The sequence below is a fragment of the Haliotis cracherodii genome, unplaced genomic scaffold, assembly GCF_022045235.1.
Source record: "Haliotis cracherodii isolate W230 unplaced genomic scaffold, xgHalCrac1.p SCAF_28, whole genome shotgun sequence".
In the NCBI taxonomy this organism is placed as follows: Eukaryota; Metazoa; Mollusca; class Gastropoda; order Lepetellida; family Haliotidae; genus Haliotis; species Haliotis cracherodii.
In genome coordinates, this window is record NW_027266284.1 from 2,708,420 (window position 1) to 2,724,950 (window position 16,531).

The 16,531-nt window shown below is 36.4% G+C and overlaps 2 protein-coding genes across 4 annotated transcripts in view; one reads left to right on the forward strand and one right to left on the reverse strand.

Annotated features, from left to right (window-relative positions):
- The window catches only part of LOC139473379 (calpain-7-like), a 366,786-nt gene that overhangs the window by 69,806 nt on the left and 280,449 nt on the right, over positions 1-16,531 (reverse strand). The window lies entirely within an intron of this gene.
- Positions 4,803-16,531, forward strand: part of LOC139473360 (tyrosine-protein phosphatase non-receptor type 4-like) — a 187,095-nt gene continuing 175,366 nt past the window's right edge. Inside the window, exon 1 of one of the 3 annotated variants that reach the window (XR_011653942.1) lies at positions 4,803-4,940. The gene's annotated coding sequence lies outside the window, so the exon portion shown is untranslated. The other 2 variants (XR_011653944.1, XR_011653935.1) reach the window with 2 other exon arrangements.

A 16,531-nucleotide genomic window follows, 5' to 3' on the forward strand; every position in this document is an offset into this window, starting at 1 on the left:
ACCAAGGTTTCGTCCATAGTTACAAATCGTTGCAAAAGCCTTTCGGGATCAGCTTCAAACCGAGCTAGATTATCACGAGAAATGTTACGCCGCATTCTATCAAATGTCCGAAGCTTTGAAACCCAACGAGATGATATATACCTTCTTCACTGACAAAGTTTCTGTGGTAATAGAATGTATTCTATCCTGGGAAATGCCTACCGAACTAGTAATAATATGCTCAGTCATTCGTTGGTCGGTCGGTCATCACCATACCGTGAATTATCTGGATCATTTCTTGCGCTGCTGGCATGACAGGCCTTCCAGGAGATGGAACCACCCTATCCCGTTAGTCGCCTCTTAGGACAAACACAGTCGCCTTTTACGGCAACATGGGATCTACCCCGGATCTTCACGGATCAGATAGCCTTTGTAAAACATACCCCAGTATTGGTCTCTTCAAACAGAAACTGTTCACATTATTGTCGTGTTTTGAGCCCAGACTTGTTCCGTTTTGGTGCGAACCTTACTTCAGACACGCCATGCAACTTCATCGTACAACATAGAACTGTTCATTGCCTCTGTGGAGATTCCGGGTTAGAAAATGTCCCCAGCTGCCTATGCTGGTCGGTGAGGGGCGACTTAATGGATCGGTCGGTCAAGCGCTATACTTTAGTTACTAGATTATCTGGTCCAGGATCGATTATTTACAGGCCGCTGTCATATAGCTAGAATATTGTTTTCCTCAGTGCAGCGTTAAACAACAACAACAACAATACTGTTCTTAGCAATAACCTGTATATGCAAATGACATCCAAGACAAAAGCCATTTATCTGGATTTGATGGTGTGCGGCATGTTATGCAAATCTGACCTTTAAATGAAATATTGGAATAGTCAAAACAGTTCAACAGGTCTGTGCAAGGACCCCTGGAAATGTATGTTTAACACATGAATAAGTCTCTCGCACCATGAGGGTATTAACATATAGGGACGTAAAGTGGTCTCGAAAAGGACAATACAGCGTCACAATATCCCAAAAGGAGTGTTGTATTTCCATGTTGGAAATCGCAAATGACGTAATGTTTGACTTTACTATCAGAGTAATGGAGAAAGCGGCACAAGGGTACAAATTTTGCAACCGATACACTGACATTTTTGTGTGTAAAATATTGTCCGATTAAGATACCTGTTAAAAAACATGACCAAAATGAATATCATCACATGTTTTTCTTTGTAAAGTGAAGCAATCGTGACACATGTAAAAGTTGGGGAAAACATATACATATATAAATCGAGATAAAACGTTGTCTTTCGAGAGAACATTTCACAATAACCACTCCACCGGAACAACATTGAACGAACTCTCTGAGCTTAGATAAGATACTGGGTACGGGGCATGAGTTGAGACCAATATGTTTTGAGTGGATTGTCCATCTCAATTTTGGAAACATCGATAATAGCTATTAAACATAGTTTGGTGCTGTATATGCTCAATTTGTTGTTTGTTTAGGAGTCATCGAATACTTTACTCGTAAACAAGTCAGGCATTATAAATGTATAGCACAGCAACTTCGTAAGTCAGCGCTATATGTATATTTATATCAAGCACCAAATTCCAAACTCTCTGCGGCTCCAATACTTTTAATACGCTTTCTTATTTAACTTCTATCTTGAATTCAGTACAAAGTGTAATGCCGCACACATTTATTATTTTTTTACAGCCGCAACTGTGCATTTTATGACCTATAATGACACAAATTATTATTTTAAAATGCCTACCGACAATACTTTTCTATGAATAATAGCTTCCGCTATATTGCGGCCGTCAAATCGGCTGTTTAAATTAGAAGTGGTTATTCTGATTTGATACTTCTTATTGTCCAATCTTTATCGACTTATTTCCAAATTCAAGGTAAAATATTTAGTAATAAGATGCTGTATTCATCTGAAGAAACAATTCAATATTGACTCAAGTGACTTTTATGTCTCTTCTATCGTGTACGTTGTAAGCATTTATATTGAATTTGAAATTGTGAAATTTTGCAAATCTAAGTTGGAAGAACTTGTCCCCCAATCCCGTTCACTCCTTGTGAATAAATATGTTTAAATCAAAGAAATGCCACCAAATATAGTAGTGAATGGCGACATCCTTCTGCATGTCATACACGACCATGAATATCTATATATCTTCAAAGGAAACAATACCAACTTATGAATTGGACGGAACATTTCCCACGCAGGATATATTCTGATCTACCATTCAGGGTGAACCGGGTTTGATTTCTCAGCAGAGATGCGGTTCTGTCACACAAACTGAGATTTTGGCCCTCAGAGGTCCTGCCCTTTATAAAGTTGCACTCGTTTTAAAGGGTCTTCAGTTAGGGGATCATAAAGGTCTTCATGATACCAATTTTGCATAATTAAAAGCATGCCCCTGCAATATCCGAATGTTTAGCACAATTAAAATGTACATATAATGACCTCGTGACAGAAATATTAAACGAATGTCATCATGGTGTGTTTGTCACACAAGATATTAGAGATTTAATGTTACTTCTATTTGCTGATGATATTATAATGTTTTCATGCTCTGTTGATGGTCTACAGAAACAATAGAATGTATTACATTCTTTTTTCAGTAGATGGGGATTGGAAGTTCATTTGTCAAAAACAATTGTTTTTAGAAATGAAAGTATCATTGCCAAAAATGAAAAATGGACATATTGTAATATTGCCTTAAAAATTGTTACTTATTATAAATATTTACGCTTGACGCTATCATCTAAACCTTCATGGTCAGTTGCATGCAAACAACTAACATCAAAAGCATCAAAAGCAATTATACCTATCTATATTTTTTTCAAGCAGAATATACATGTATCCTTTTCTACAGCTTGTACTATATTTGACGGCAAAATCGCACCAATCTTGATATATGAAGCGAATATCAAGCACCAAATTCCAAACTCTCTGCGGCTCCAATACTTTTAATACGCTTTCTTATTTAACTTCTATCTTGAATTCAGTACAAAGTGTAATGCCGCACACATTTATTATTTTTTTACAGCCGCAACTGTGCATTTTATGACCTATAATGACACAAATTATTATTTTAAAATGCCTACCGACAATACTTTTCTATGAATAATAGCTTCCGCTATATTGCGGCCGTCAAATCGGCTGTTTAAATGCAAACAACTAACATCAAAAGCATCAAAAGCAATTATACCTATCTATATTTTTTTCAAGCAGAATATACATGTATCCTTTTCTACAGCTTGTACTATATTTGACGGCAAAATCGCACCAATCTTGATATATGAAGCGAATATGGGGCGCAAAATATAATGACGCTATTGAAAAAGTACATGCTTCCTACTTTAAGCGCTTTTTAATGGTAAGAAAATTTGCTCCTTACCAATGTTATAAACTACTGAAAGCTCTTGATAACAAAGGCAAAATCAGTCGGGTGTCCAATGAAATGTTATTTTCATGTGGCTATTCCTTTGTGTGGATATCCCAAGATGTAGGGGATGCAAATTTGTTCTTATGCTCTTTTAAACAAAGATTACAGGATATGAATAGTCAAAACTGGCACGATGGTATATCTTCTTCTCGTTTCCTTAGCCATTACAAGGATATCAAGTCTGCTATAGAACCAGAGAAGTATATTATACAAGTATGCTAGATGATAAATCGCTTGTTAGGGCATTATGTGAATTCAGAGTGTTATTACACAATTTCAGTGTAAATTCTAGACAAAGATGTGAAAAAGGGACGTTGAAATGGGTACCTGTAAAAACTGCCAATTTGGAGAAATTGAGGATGAATGTTTTATTAGTATGTTATAAGTATGAACTTCTTAGCACAAAGTATATCTATCTATCTATCTATCTATCTATCTATCTATCTATCTATCTATCTATCTATCATGGAATACCCATGCAGTTAACAAAAAAATCCTATTTTGTGGATTTCAAACATAACAATGTACCATTACGTTTTTCGTCCTGAACTACATTCTAAAAACAGTAGGGAATCACGAAATATAAATTTTATGATAAAGGAAAGATCAGTTGATAACTGACAGCCAGAGATAAGAATTGTTTCTTTATCTAAGCAGCGAAAAAACTTCTGGAGAAACTGGTTACAAAAAGGAATAGTCGAACGTGTTTTTTCACAGTACAAATACCCAGTTAACAAAAAATCCAATTTGGGGAAGTTCAAACATGATATAGTGTTGCGCGTTCGACTCCAAATTCAATTCAGCGCGATTTAATTTACAGGTAACCTTGCTCTACATTGAATACACAGTATGTTTATCTCCTAATTTATTTGAGTAAGTTTGTCATGATTTTACTGATTGTTCTGATTTTACCGTAGTATCAGATTTTGATGTGACGCCATTATTGTTGTGACATCACTAAACATTACGTCAACAGGGGTATTTTTCAACATTGGTGTAGAGTGTGTGAATTCATTATGTGTGCTTCGTTTGGATTAGGGACTCGACTTTCTTTAAGAATAGATAATGTTTCATCGATCATCATTCATTCGCTGTATATGATTTTTATTAACTCGCAGACATATTGAAAAGATCGATGGATGATAAAAGTATTATGGATGTGAAAATCATTTAAGTTTCCCCATGTGTGCGAACCATTTGTAGCTTCCACAATGAAATAAGTACAATTCAAAATCTAGTTTCATCCTGTAAAATCTATGGGAAAATTGGATTCTAATCTGTCACCAGCCACCTGGCGGCGACAAGAGCGTGCCGTATGGTCACGTGATGATGTTGTTGTTTCGCCGCCATTTTGTCGTGGGATGAGCACTTCCTGTGGTGTTTTATTTCACCTACTGGACGATTTATTAATTTATTGCCACATTTCATCACAAAACTAGGATAGATGGTGAAACACGAAACTACCAAACAACCCTTGGGGAGTAGATTGTAAGGTAAGCAAAATGAGATCGTTATTTGATATCGTCACTTAGCACACCTGTAAAGACAAAAACCTGTCATTTGTGTCACTAAAGACAAACCGTAGTTTACCTGTACATGACAGTGTGGTGTTTGCTTATGCACAATGTATAATTTTGGGAGTGTGAAATGCTTTTGATTTTATTGAAGTGTTATGATTACACGATCCCTCCAGAAAATGAGCAAACCGATGCAACACGGTGGAAATGGAAAGGCGACATAACCAACCACCGTGTGTCAACAAACCGGCTTTGCGGTCAGTGGACCAGTGAGGGTCTCCCCGACATTCGTGCACTCGTCATGGTTCTCGTCAACATGGTCAATGTCATGCAATTATAGGAAATTAACGTAGCTGAATGTTCTTGTCATATTCATCGACTAAGTAATTGAAAGGAAGATAATATAACTAAGAAGTTTCAGTATAGATAGGCATATCTGGCCAGTGTATACGCATTTACTTGACAAATCCCATCCCAAATATGTTTCTATTTTCCATCTGGTGGTTATCAAAGAAAAGATGAAATGAGCCTTTACCTTGTCATTCATAACTAGCCATTAGATATTTTTCAGAATATATCAGGATCTGGATAAAATTTCATCTCATCAAAACAGTACTGCAATTAACTGGCACTCAAGTAGGCCTAGATCTGTGTGTAACATAATGCAGAAAGAAATATAAGTAAAACAATGAATAACTCACATATTACAAAGCTTTTGTTTATCACAGAATGGTAAATTTATTAATGTTAAACAAGAGATGATGGAAAGTGTAATTAGTATTGCAAAAGAGCTAAGTTTGTTCTTACCATGGTTACTGGGTACTATGACGTTTGCAATAATTCAATACTATAATGGCTATTGTTACTCTTTTCCCTCTTTTCAGTGAGAAGAGGCAATAATTTATTGAGTTAGTTAACTGCATGCAGTTTTTATAAGAAAGTATATTCCAGCATGAAATACTCACCCAATCATGCTGATTATGCTAATGTTTTAATTTTATGATTGCAAAATCACGTGAAGATATCCTGAAAAGTATTGTGCAAATTTTGCATGGACTTGGTGTAGTCTTCACATGTTTTGTGCTGTTTTGCTTGGTGTAGCTTTGATGCTATTTTAGCTTTGATGGTGACAACCGAGAATATTCACTTTGGCACATAAGGAAACATCAATACAAGGGCCCCGTGGTACCGCAGCATTCATCATATTTCGGCATTTGTAATTTCAGGTAATTCATGCAGGACACACCTCTTAGCAGCTGTCTATTAATTCAAATTAGTAACCAGGAAGTGCTCACTTCGGAAACAATTTCAATTTCCTCGGAACGTTCCGTCTGCTGTAAGTAAGGAGTTATTAATGCGTTGATACATACTTCTGGCATATTTTTTAATACTGCCTTACCCCCATCTGTCAACGGCCAACGATATAACCCGCAGTTCCCCAAGTAATCTTTCTCTATCGACCTGAACTAGATCATCTGCATGTTCATGGCGACTAATAAGGTAACGGAAGTTATGAAGTCCTCACATTATTTCCCGCTCCATGCCCAGAAACTATTGGGAGATCATAAGGGCCATAATGCCAAACTTAGAAATTCGGTCTTCACCATGTTCACTAGGCCTAGTAGCCAAGCGAAAAATACATACTTTGGGCATACTAGGAGTGCTTTTTATATATTTATTGTTGACTGTTAAAAATTTTCCATTTTGTGACAAATTATTGTCATCCGATTTTTTTTAAAAACAATCTTAGAAATATCATTTCTGATATTTTGTTGTTGAATTTTAAAATATTTTTCTCTTACTTTTCGGTAAATATGCATTGAATACCTATTACTGATAACACATTTAGAACTGTACTTCTGCTGTCTTTGCACTTGTCTGGACACATTACTGATGTCTGGTATGATCATACTAAGTGGTTGGTAGAATTATGTCCTCTTTTTGTCCAATTCAGACCTCCATACACAACTTGTATCTGTACCGCGATACGATAGAGTTCTCTCCCTTGTCAAACTGAGAGAGAGGCCCAGCTTTTACTCGGAGCTACTAATGTAAATAATGAATTTTTATCTGTAAAATATGCTTTGTTAGATAAATTAAATGACATCTGATATAGAGAACATGATTAATCATATAGGTTAGTGAGTGCATTTTGTTCCGTTTAGCATGTTTAGCGTACATGACAAATACCGCGATACCCTGAGGTTGCAGGCTACTACATTTACTAAACTATTGCAAAAACTATAAGATTTAGTTTATTACTTTGACTCCCATGTGTTGCTCTTCTTATGATGCATAAGTCTCCATTTAAGAAACACTGAAACCCATAATGCATGCTCTTTGCTCTGTAATCCCTAAATTACAAATCAATAACTGATACTTTTGAAAGATACTTTAGCTTCAAGCTTCAATTGATTAGGATCATGTTTGCTGTCATGACAAGCATTTTGGCATTGCTTATTTTTCACCATCTTCATCTTAGATCATGTAGATGCCTTCTCCCATTCATATTAGTAATCGTTTAAGGAATGAGAAGTATAAGGAAATTATATGTGCATCCCGCTAGATATAAACATGAAACTATAACCGTTTTTCATGATTCAGTTTGACTGTATGTCTTGACTAAATGTCTTTGTATAGTTTTTAGCCAAACACTGACATAGAAAAAAAGTACGCCTTGTTGTGAATGTAGCTTATTCTCTTCACCATGGGAGTCCTTGATCACTTGTTTGCAGCTGTACACTGATGAGTAACAGTTCTCTCCCTTTTGTTGCATCACCCAAACATGAGGAGCTGGTGCAATGTATCAATATGATAATTTTGAAAACTTGTAATCCATATGTGAATGGCACATGTTCACTCTTCTTGAAATATTATTGCACTGTAAGTCTGGGAGGTCATCCTGTATGTTCTAATAATTTGATAAAGATACAGTGTTTTCTACAAGAAAAATTAAGAAGGAGACAAGAGACTGCTTGATTCAAATTGCTCTGGACAATTGTTCCTTTCAAAAAGGTGTGTGTATTGTTGGGGGTTTTGATAACTCCCCCTAATATATGTCAAGTTGTGGCTTCTGAGGCACCTTGGCTGATGTTATTTTATTTCACACAGGACAAAAACTAAAAAAATCCTCAAAAGAGAGATCAGGGAGAAAACGTGTACAGCTGATTGCTGTTTCTGGCTTATAAAATATGACAATTACACACAGTAATCTGAATCTTAAAAACAATGTCTTTTTGAAGTTGTAATTCATCATGTCTTGAGATGTTTTATGAGGGCTGGTAAAAAAGTTCTTAGCCTAACAAACAAAACCATAATTGTGAATGTGTTTTTAATTTTATTTTTCAACATAATCTCCCTGCTTTTCAATACTCTTCTCATATTAATAGTGAAGCTTTTCAATTCCGTTCAGGAAGAAGTTTTCTCAAGCCACCCTGAAAAACCCATTCATGGCAGCTTTAAGGTCATCATCGTCATCATAGCTCTTTCAACGAAGGTATTCTTTCAGTTTAGGAAACAGGTGGAAATCACTTGGTGCCAGGTCTGGCGAGTATGAAGGGTGAGGAAGTTATTCGAACCCACATTGTCGCACAGCAGCCTTTGCAAGTCGAGAGGTGTGAGAAGACACATTGTCATGAAGTAGTACAACTCCAGCTGTCGGCATTCCTTGCCACTTTTCTTTGATAAAATCTCTCAGGCAATGAAGCAAATCAGCATAGTAGGCACCGCTAATCGTCTTTTTTACTTTCCAAGTAATCAACAACCATCACGCCCATAACTTTCTTCACTCATCTTGAAGACTTGAAATTTCTTTGGTGCTGGAGAAGTTGAATGGTGCCATTCCTTGGATTGACGTTTTGATTCAGGATCATAGTGGTCAACTTATGTTTCATCACTTGTTACTTATCTCTTTTTTGAATTTGACGAAATCCACCTCAATTAGCTCTAAATTGGCTTTGGCAATATCATTTCTTTTACCTTAAGATCTGAATTTAGAAACTTTGGCCCCCAACAAGCAGATATCTTATTCATCCGTAAATGTTCATGAATTATCATGATAATAATTTCAAAGAATCCATTGGCTCAGACATGTTTCTTCCTCAAGTTCAACAATGATAATAAGTCTATCTGACAATAAGATTTTCTATCTCCTTGATTGAATCATCAGTGATGGAAGTTGAGGGACGTCCAGATCTAGGGTCATCATCAAGGTTTGTTCTCCCAGCCTTAGACATAGCTGCCCAATGTTTACCAGTGGACTAGCTATGGCAATTATCCCCACTCTGGCTACTGCCATGATCATAACACACATGATGCACATTAAACCAGTGCATAAAAGGAAGTAACTGCATGCCATGTGGGATCGCAATATTTCTGATATTGCATTATTTCACTGTAGAGGTTGTGTGTTCGAGACATGGAATATTAAGGGATTTTATTGGAAACCATCAAATCATGCAACAGTTTTTATGATGATGTGGAGGTGCCTGAGAACCAAGACTTATTATTTTAGCCCGATGGTATAGAACCTGTGTCATGCACCACCAAGTTGTATACATGGTGTACATAATGATACAGAACCTGAATCCAACTGAAAACACAGTTTTGATTAGGGCTGGGATGATACACCAACTGTCTGATTCGATACAATACCTTAAACACGATCCGATATGGATCACGATACTTGCATGTGCTTTTGTCTGTGGTGTGTAAGCCATCTTTTTCAAAGAGAGGATGGCCAAATACCTGGCACACTGATGGATTACAGTTGGCAGTGTGAAGTATGGCATAAGGAATGAAAATGAGTATGTTTTCACTATTAACTACTGATTAGTGTTAAGTTGAACAGTTATTAAAGCAAACATTTATGGTCAGAAGCAATATTTTTTGCTTAGTGTGCGACTGTGATCGATACTTGTATCGAGAAGTAAAGATCGCGATCCATTGATGCATCGGTGTATCGTCCCACCACTAGTTTTGATCATGGTGCTTACTCAGCTACACTTTGGATAATTACGACCGATTCATCATTAAAATGTGTTTATATGTTGGGTTTCTCACTTGAGGACGCTGTCAATGTGCTGTACACCATGTTCACCTGCACAAATAGGATAATCCCCATTCTACCATGAATTTGGAATTTACTCAATTCTGATTGGTCAATCAGAGGCTATTAAATCACAATAAACCTCCTCTGATTGAAACAGCTGGTTTGACGGCCGCATCACCGCGGAAGCTAATATTCATAGAATTGTACTATTTTCAGTCAGTGTCGGTAGGCATATTTAAAAAATTATATCTAAAATTACAGATTACAAAATGCACAGATGCGGTTACTACAATATTCAAAGGATGTGTTGCAATACATTTCGTGCAGAAAAACACGACAGAAATCAACAAAGGGAATGTATTTACATTTTGGAGACAACACACAGCTTGGAATTTTGGCGCTTTTCTATGTACGACAGTGATATCATATCTTTTGCGTCACAATGAGCGATATGACGTCATAATTGTGACGCGCGATGTGGAGCGAAAGCCTTGCAAAGCTTGCTTTGTTTTCTTTAGGGATGCCCACCTCATGCTGTGGTTATATATGCTTTCAATGCCTTGTCATATGTTCGAGTGAAGTATTATGGTGTAAACAAACTGCTTGAGTATATACATCACCATATTTTGTTCGGTGATTCCGTCATTCAGATCGTTAACCCACTCAAAACACTGAACTCAACCCATGCCGCTTCACTCAGTATATTTGCTAACACCAAAGAGTTCGCGTTTTATTTAGTCATGGTAGAATGGAGATAAACATACTGTGTTTTCAATGTAGAGCTAGGTTAACTGTAGATTTAACCGCGCTAAATTTAACATTTGAAACCTCACGCTGCGCGTTCGGTTCCAAATTCAATTTAGCTTAAATCTTTAGGTTAAATCTACAGGTAACCTAGCTCTACATTGAAAACACAGTATGTTTATCTCCTAATTGTCAACATTAACATACGTCTATGCACCCTAGCTTCACCAAACTTTCTACACACATTTACCACAATGAGTACTTGTGCCTTTTGCTAGTTTGAAGATTCTGAACTTTTTAATTTTTGCCGTTTCCATGGAAACATTAAGAAACTAAAACTTTTAGGGTGGTGTTTTGTACGACCTATATCTTTTTAACTATGCACCCTAGCTTCACCAAACTTCCTACACACATTTACCACAATGAGTACTTGTGCCTTTTGCTAGTTTGAAGATTCTGAATTTTTTTAATTTTGCCGTTTCCATGGAATCATGGTGAAACATAAATTTTGGGTAGAGTTTTTGTACGATCCATGTTTACAATATTATGTATCCTAGCTTCAGCAAACTTGCTACAGTAACAGCTATGATTTTTTTTTTATCTTTTATAAGATTCTGAAAGTTTTGTCTTTTGCTGTTTTCATGGAAACATGATGGAATTTAGAAATTTTGATGACTGGTTTTGTATAGCTAATATATTTTCAAAAATTGTTTCCACACATGTACATCATCATTGGTATCTGTGCTTTGTGATAGTTTGAATTTATGAATTCTTTACCATATCTGTTAAGGCTAGATGGAAATTATTAATTTATTGATTTTCCAATCAAGTTTTTATTCAAAGGTGTTCATGGTGATCTACTTCCTCGTAGTGAACACTGGTAACATGGGAGATTTGGGGGGCGGGGGGTCAATTGTCACTGGAACTCAATCTTAGTTTTTAAAACATTGAAGTTAAAATCAGTTAGAAATATGTAATATTTCATTAATTAACAAACTATTTACTATTTGTTGTTGACCAGCGGGGATAACAGGTATTGTCAAAGGATAATGATTTTAGGGGGTCCTTTAATAAGAGCAATCTAGCTGAACACCTACAGGAGGATAGGACCCCTATTCATTTCTCACAGTGTATGTCATGGTGCTAAGGCTTTGTATATTGTTCATGATGCACAATGCAGCACAATACTTCATTTTATGATACATACAAGGGTTGAAGTTCTAAGGCTTAATAGCCTCACATAGAAGGGATTGTGTAATGGTGAACTCGTGTTCTGTGAACATTACATCATGGTGATATAGAGATAAATCCGCAAAAACTTGAGTCAACTGGGCCAATTTTTATCGCCATGACAAGTCAGTAAAATATGCAGGGGTCTGTGACATTTGGAAAACAGACAAACTTGAGGAATGTGTGGTGATCAAGTACTTGATAGTAAAGCTATTCTTCCAATTAATCACGCATGTTCATTGGGTGTGTGACCTCCAGAGTGTCCCATCTTACAGGAATTATTGAACGTGTACCATGTGTATAGAGGCCACATGCATGTACACATACACTAGCAGACTCAAATTTTTATGACTTATATTGTTTAGTTTTGCTGAATGGTTAATTCTCATGATTCTTTCACAATTATATTTTTCAAAAAACAATTAAACTGTAAATAATATAACAATTCATTCTGTTTCATGCTTCTCAGAGCATTTTCTTATAACCTGATTTAAAAGGTAACTTCTGAAATGTATCCAGTCCCAAGTTATCATTAACGGAACAAAGCATACAGGAAACTGAGCCTGGTATGAGATAATTCTGAATGTCTTTTAATCACCTGTTAGCAGCATTTGACAGAATGAGACATAGAGATGTTAAAATAAAGTGGGAATACACTCTGTAGGTACACATTATCAAGCAAATGTGTCATGTGCGTTCATGCTCAATGGTCACATTATTTTCATAATTCATGCATTCAGTTGTTAATCACATGCTGCATTGTCATTAAACATTATCAGTTTATGTAACAAACTCCATTTAAGAAGTCAACCTTTGCTTTTGCTTGAAGTGGTAAACTGATATCCAGAAAGTAAAAAAAGAATTAGTATGAGGCTTTTTTAAACTCTTTGCATTGCATTTCCATGTCCATGTACAGTGCTTCCCCTGCTGTTAGGATGATCACAAATATAAGGCAGGAAGCAATAATGATATCAGACTTTGATCCCCACATAGTATCGTTGATATTGTTTTGATACACATTTTTTCATATTGGTTGATGGCATAGTTCCTCTGCCATTTGTGGCTTATGTTTATCATTTATTCCCTATCTGTGGTAGTTCAGTTAATATTAAGGGTAGGGAGATAGTATGAAGAGAGATACTATTGAAAGTTGCTTCAGTATGTTATTGCATTTAAAATACTTTGTATGTCCAACATTGTTTGTGTAAAGGTCATAATTTGTCATGGTCTGTGGGCAACTTGGCCCACCTAAACCAAATCCAAGGTCGGGTAGATGCAGGAAACTTTTATGCAGCCCAACAGAAAAGTTTCCTGCCACAGGCAGGTGGGCAGGCAGTTATTCCGGACACTGGTTGAGCTAGAGACTTTGTACTATCCTGACTTACTTACAATGATTCCTGTGTGCAGTACTAGTTCTTGTGTAAATGTGAATCAGTATGATTTATTTATAATTGTCTTACAGTAATAGATACTCAGAAATAGTAGGCAAAATTAAGTATTGACACTTAATATCTATTCATAATGCACAGTTTTTGAATTTTGAGACTAAACTGTGTTGGATACCAATTCATACATGGTTTTTGTATTGATATGGGAAGACAAACATCATGCATGGTATCATGGACGCCTGTACCTGGATGCTGTATTACAGCTATGGATTGCAACCTGTGGATATTGGTGAGACAATTAGAAATAATGTTAACTAGAACAGACTATAGAGTGAATATTGCCAGCAGGACGGAGATTGAGAGTGAAGATGCTCCTCACAAAACGTAACGTGATCTCTACAGTTGTGTGTGCACAGACTGCCGCTAGTCTCTCCATCCCCATGTTGCTGCTGCTGCTGCACAGTTCTCACATACCAAGCCTTGGCTTTATGGACACAACTACAGGGGAAGCAAATCTCACCAGCCCATGTCATAACGACACTGCTAACCAATCAGTAAAATGCTGGATGTCATAATGAAATGCATTTTAGATTTGTCCTCATACTTGGAACTGCTTCCATTAAGTTGCAATGGTTTACCATAAATGCTTTTTATATCTTTCCTTGAGGTAAACAAAGATCAAGGATCAAGTATTATTTGCTTAATTCATGTTGATTTCTTAATGACTGGCATACCTAAGCATGCTAAGTAATCAAATACAAATATACAAATATAAGGCTTAGAATTACTTTTAACTGGATTGAACATTAAGGTTATTGTGTGATATTATGATTATAAAGAAACTGAGATTAGACATGTTAAATGCATATATTACATTATAAGGTTATCATTGTTATAGTTCAGAGTTTACTATGTAACTTATGAAAATTCTGAACATGCTGAAAATGAAATATATTTCAGTTGTGCTCTGCACTCCTGCAACACCTTAGTACATGCTTATAGATTGTGTGGTAGTTGTACCTACAGAGTACTCTGCCCATCAGCATGATCAGCATATCAAAGTTGATTGACCACACTAAGGCCAGGCCAGGAAAGGTTGAGAACCCCAGTTAAAAGATGCAGTCTCAGAATCAAGGTAGGCTTGAGTTTCTCCTGCCAGTGTTTGAAGTCTGACAACAAGGCTTCAGTTTGGCTGAAGCGTTATCATCATTATCACTCTACTGAGAAGATGATAGCTTAGAAAAACATCTGTTGAGGAGTCACCGGTGTTGCCAGAGAGGAAGCAGCGTGCCTGGCTGGGGGACTGATGCTGCTGGACTAATGTTACTTGGTCCCAGGACAAATGGCAGGATGGGGACCCCTAGTTTGACATTTTCATCTGAACTTTAACCTGGGGACAGATAGCTTCTCAACTTGTAAAATCCAGTACGTATGGGAAAACTTTTAAAAGGAACGTTCCAACATTGTATGTCCCAGTTGAGAGGGAGCTGAGGCCGAAAATCCTATCCTCTGACTTGATGAAGGGAAAAAGGAATTTGGCTTCTTTTGAGAGGTGTTGTGGAGTGTGTATGTGTGGGTTTTGACCACATGTTCTTCTAATGTGAACAGTTCAAAGGATCCATTCAATGGTTTATATATCTTTCAGGTTACTCTGACCTGGGATGCTACAATGTCTGATATATATCTCACAGAGGAAGACTGTAGTAGTATTATGGACATTTCTACAAACATTTGTCTGGTTATTATCAACATATCTTCCTGAAATAGTGCTTTACCAGTGTGAGGTTAACTGGTTTCTAGTGATTTGACAAACAGTTTACCTTTGGTGACTTTTGCTGTAATAACATGTCCTAATGTTTATGCTGAGTAGATGTGATATGCAGAATTATGACATCCTTATGTGGGTGTTTAAATAACAAGGACATTGGATGCTTCCACTTTGTCATGAAAAAGGGAAGAAATAGGATGTTGCACACATGTACAAACTCACACACACAATTTAGTTGTGGAGGAGAGTACTTGTGTTGATTACCTAGAAACAGACAAGTCTAATGGATATGATGACGGAAATGAGAAAGTTGTGGGAGCGAATTACTGGTAAGTTGTCAAGCATCATGGAGATTAATTTTTAATAACTACTGAAATGGTTTGGAGTAGCATTGTTACAATATTTGACACCGTGGTGTGTTTCAACACTTTATTTAGTTTAGAAATATGTTATTTGTGAAGTTGTGAAAGTATCATCAATGGCCACATATGCCTATCACAACTGAGGCTAGAATATTCTATAAGCGTTGATGAGATTAGTTCCATAAGAACGTGAGAGGCTTATTGTTAAGGTAAAAATCAACTGTGATGATATGATAAACAATCTTGAGAAGTTCATTTGATATTGATTGTTTTATTTGATCATTCATCTTCTAATAATTATTAATAAGTTGAAGTTGTGTGGGCGTCAACACTTTCAAGCATGTGTCAAGTGTAGATGATGGTAAGTGGCTGTGGTTCACTATAGTGTGAGTTGACTGCATGTCACAAGTACAATGACAACTTAAATGAGCTTGTTAGTAGGATGTGATTGAAAATGTCACACCTAGATCTGTCACAGGCCACAGGAAATATGACCCACTTTTTATCTCCTTGGTAAGTCAGCAGAAATAGCTAAATTTTGGGATTGAACAGTAGCATTTGAAATTGACCTATTATGCTTGTCATTTGAGTACATGTATCTATGATTTATGACTTAATCCAGATTGAACATGTGAAACATGTTGTTGTCTTAAATGTTTTGAGCATTCAGCATTTTTATATATCTTTTACACAAAACTTTAGGAAGGAGTTAAGTTATATTTTGAGAGGAAACAAATAAACCTTCCAGATTTTTACAAATTGTTGGATCAGCAGACTAAAACAGTGTGAAGCAAAAGTTTTAGTTCTGAGGGAGACTTACTGAAGATAACTTTCTTGATTTTTGAATATTACTGTAAACATTTTTTCCAACAGGGATGGAAATTAGCACTATCCTGGACCAGTTTTTTTAATGTTAAAGTTATCCTAAGGGCTAGTAGAATTTCAAACATTCTGGGGGTATTGCTGTATGTTATCACTTTTCGGGTTACCGTATTCGACGTAATAAGCGCCCAGCTCTAATAAGC